Raw genomic sequence first — 4,399 nt, 5'->3', positions numbered from 1 at the left:
TTGGTTCTGATAAATATTCTTCAACAAAATTGTTTAAAATAGCACCTTAAATGATCAAAATTAGTGCGAAGATCAATTCATGCCTTAACCAATTGAAGAAAAAATTCAAGTAAATATATAAATATTCTAAATTTAATGGCTGTTTTGCAATTCGTACAACACACTTTAAAAAAATCGTATTTTTTGTGCAGTAGTATTTTTCTAATCACAGTGTTTGGACAGAGAGTAAAATGAATCCATGCTTCAAAACCATAAAATTGCTATTACTTAGGGATCTGTGAACAGTTTGAGAGAATATGATAAAGAATAATATTGAGATGACGTTGAAATGAAAAAAAAATCATGAAGAAAATACCGTAATCTGGGGTGAATTGGGACTACGGTCTGAATAGGGACAGCAGTTTTTAGAGCACTTAAAGCTATTAAATTTGGAAATGGATTTACACATTTTGTTGGCCTGAGTCTGTTCTAACCGAAACCAACCAGAAAAATCAAAATATTTTGCTCCAACATGGTTAAAACTGCTGTCCCAATTCACCCCATGTGTCCCGATTGACCCCAGTTTACGGTATGTACTTGTTGGCAAAACTTTTTTTCGTAACAAATTTTCTTGAGCTCAAGAATAAATAGATAAGCATTGACTTCAACTTAAAAACTGCCTATTCACTAGAAGTATATTTTTATGGAATCACAACTCAATGTTTTAAAATATTTGGACAAGGTTTAGAAATATGTTTGGCTTTTTTGCACACCTTATATATAATACGAAATAGTTTTTGAATGATTCAGCTTAATAAATGACTTCGACTAAAAGAATTATCAAAGCAATAAAAGTAGTTTTTTAAAATTTTCATCCAATTTCGCCATGGTAAACATAATCATGAAAAAAAAACTTAATTTTGGTCTTGGCAAAAAAGGGTACCTTATTTTCAGATGATGTAACAACTATTTTAATAGAAAATGGTGTTGCTTTACGAATAAACAAGATCCCAGTTGTGGAAGCTTAAGAAACAAGTATTATCTGAAATATACATAAACTGATAAGTTATAAGAGCAGTAAGTTGAATTGAATAAAATAAAATTGAATTTGTTCATTATTATTTTTTGTAAATAAAAAAAATGTGCCAAAAAGTTAAAAAAATGTAAATTTCTGCTTGAATTTCGGGAAAGGGGAAATATTTTTTCCGGAAAATCTCGGGAATTCCCGGGAATTCTTTTCCCATGACGGGAAATTGGACGCTCTAGTTAAGGGTGGTACGATCCCTTTCATTTTTAAACATTCGAAGACATACGTGTTTTTCCTAATTTGCAGCTAATTTCAGGCTTATTTAGGAACTTTTGGACCCGACCCTCTCCGATTTCAATGAAACTTTGTAGACATGTTATCCTAGGCCTATATAAGCCATTTTTGTGCATATGGAGCAAATATTACTCGAGAATAACATTTGAGAAGGGCGTAAGGTATTTAAATATTTTTGTATTCTGTAATTTAAAAATTACTGTATCTCGAAGCCGTTGCGTCGTATCAAAAAGTGGTCAAAGACAAACTTGTAGGAAATTGGACGGGCTTTCTGAAAAAAATATACTGCAACAAAAATACACGCCACATCTTTGAGATTTTTTTTTTTTTGAAAGGTGGTCTAAACGTCAAAATTTTTAAAAACCGGTAGTGGGAATCGATTCTCCAGACTATTTTACATAAAAATCTTCATATTGACCATTGTCCTATGTCCAATCCTTGGGAAGATACAGCGGTTTTGAAAAAAAAAAATATTGAAAAAACGGGATTTTTGGTGGTTTTTGACAATTTCTATATGACAGACTTGGTTTTTTAAGTCTCGTATATAATTTTACCAGAAAGCTCGTCCAATTTCCCATAAGTTTGCCTTTGACAGCATTTCAATTGGATGTAAGGGCTTACAGATATAAGCTTAATTACATAGCTAAATAGAATATTTTTTTCAGTGTGGTAGAAACCAGGATAGTAAATTTGATTACGTAAATATAAAAACGATATAAATCAAAAAGCTGTCCAAAGCAAACTTATGGGAAATTGGACGAGCTTTCCAGTAAAAATATTTACGAGACTGAAAACCAAGTCTGTCATGTAGAAAATGCCAAAAACCACCAAAAATCCCGTTTTTTCAACATTTTTATTTTTAAAACCGCTGTATCTTCCCAGGGATTGGACATAGGACAATGGTCAATACGGAGACTTTTATGTAAAATTATCTGGGGAATCGATTCCCACTACCGGTTTTTTTTTTAAATTTTGACGTTTAGACCACTTTTCAAAAAAACAGTTTTAGTAAATGATTTTTGTATTTTTTTTTAAGGAGAGACATACCATCCTGCATTTTTCGTCAGTCTTTTGGTAACATCTTAGGGTATTTCCTCAAAAACTTTGAGCGAAAAAAAATCGTGACATCACCTTCAAATTTAACTTTTAAACTTAAAAATTGAAAAATGTCATTAAAGTGGCGTGTATTTTTGTTTCAGAGTATTTTTATCAGAAAGCCCGTCGAATTTCCTACAAGTTTGTCTTTGACCACTTTTTGATACGATGCAACGGCTTCGAGATACAGTAATTTTTAAATTGCAAAATACTAAAATATTTAAATACCTTATTGGCTCCATTTAGACAAAAATGACTTATATAGGCCTAGGATAACATGTCTACAAAGTTTCATTGAAATCGGTTAGGGTCGGGTACAAAAGTACCAGAAAAAATCCTGATTTGAGCTGGAATTGCTCTTAGGAAGGTTCGGTAAAGATTTTGGAAATGTGATGTCAAAAGTACTTTTATGTAAAATTGGACACTCGATTTGATGGCGTATTAAAAATTTCGAAAAAAACAAATGTGTCATCGAAAAAAAAGCAAAGAAGTCTAAAGCTCTCTGATAATTTTCGTTACTCAACTGCAAAAAATTGTAATTTAATGTACTTTTGAAATTGGCAATAATCCAGAAGAGTAATTTTTTCACTTAGGACAAAAATCATTTAAAAATTTCGTATTTTTTGTAAATTTGCAGAGTTATTGTTAAAAGTTAACAGTAACTGTTGTCTACAACGTTGTAGAGCAGACAACTTGTAAAAAAAAATATTTTTTAACAGAGCCGTACCTTGGGTTCACGGCGCCCTTGGTTAAGCTTCAATTTGGCGCACCTCCAAAATTTTCTAACATTTTGAAAAAAAATTGTTAAATTTTCAAAGATTGCTGTTTGATAGTTTTGATTTATTAATTACAATGAGAGATTCTTGACTCTGTTATTGTTTTTTTTGCAAAACTTTTTTTTAAATCAATTAAAAATAATTTGCAATGTTAAACAATTTATGATAAAACTATTTTTAATCTTACTAAAAAAATTATCTTAATTAAATATCTTGTTTTCAATGTTGGAAAATTTTCAATAAAAATTGACCTTGCTATAAAAAACTAAGAATTTATTAGAATAACATTTTATAAACTTAAAACAAATCAAAGTCGAAATGCACACAAAAAAATACAAAAAAAAACAAGTTTATAAAACATTCAATATTAATTGGCTTTGTTAAGAAAAATTGAACTTACTAGAATAAAGAAAAAGGACAAATGCAGACAAAATATCATTAAGAATATTAAAATGATTTCAAACAATGATTATTTATAATTTTATTTTTCAACGCTTTTTAATGTTCAAAATTATGTTTTGTCTGCATTTGTTTTTTTTATTCTAGTAAATTCAATTTTTCAAACAAAGCTGATTAATATTTAATAATTTAAAATTTTGTTATAATTTTTTGGTATTTCTATTTTAATATTAACAAAATTTAATTTGATTGAAATTCTGTTTGAGTATCCTTTACCTTCAGAGATTTTTTTTTCATAAAATATCACTGGAATAGCCTAGCACCAGAAATACATGTTAAATTTTAAATTTAAGGAGGAAGATTTAAAAAGGGTAATTCTGCGAAATTTTAGCAAAACAATACAATTAATAAAGGGACCATCCATAAACCACGTGGACACTTTTATGGGATTCTGTTTATGGATGGTCCCAAAACAAAAAATGCTAACAATTTTTGTGTTCCAAAAAACTAACATTTTTATATAAAAAGAAAGCATTATTATTGGTAGTTGGTTGCAGCCATCTTTATGCTTAATAGATTACATTTTGAAACTCAATGTTTAATTTCACTTCATAGAAACACCTAAATCAATATTCTGATAATTTATCTTATCTGAGGGCAGAATGAGATGCACCGAACAAAAAAAAACATATTTTATTAAAAAAATAGTCTGAAAAATGTTTCTTTTGAATTTTATGATGCTACAGTCTGATTTTGACTACTGTAGCTTGTTTAAAGAGCTTTTGTAAAAATCCTGAAACTGAATTATCAAATATATGCCAGTAAAAAC

The sequence above is a fragment of the Culex pipiens genome, chromosome 2 (assembly GCF_016801865.2).
Source record: "Culex pipiens pallens isolate TS chromosome 2, TS_CPP_V2, whole genome shotgun sequence".
Taxonomy (NCBI): Eukaryota; Metazoa; Arthropoda; class Insecta; order Diptera; family Culicidae; genus Culex; species Culex pipiens.
Note: the sequence above shows the minus strand (reverse complement) of the source record.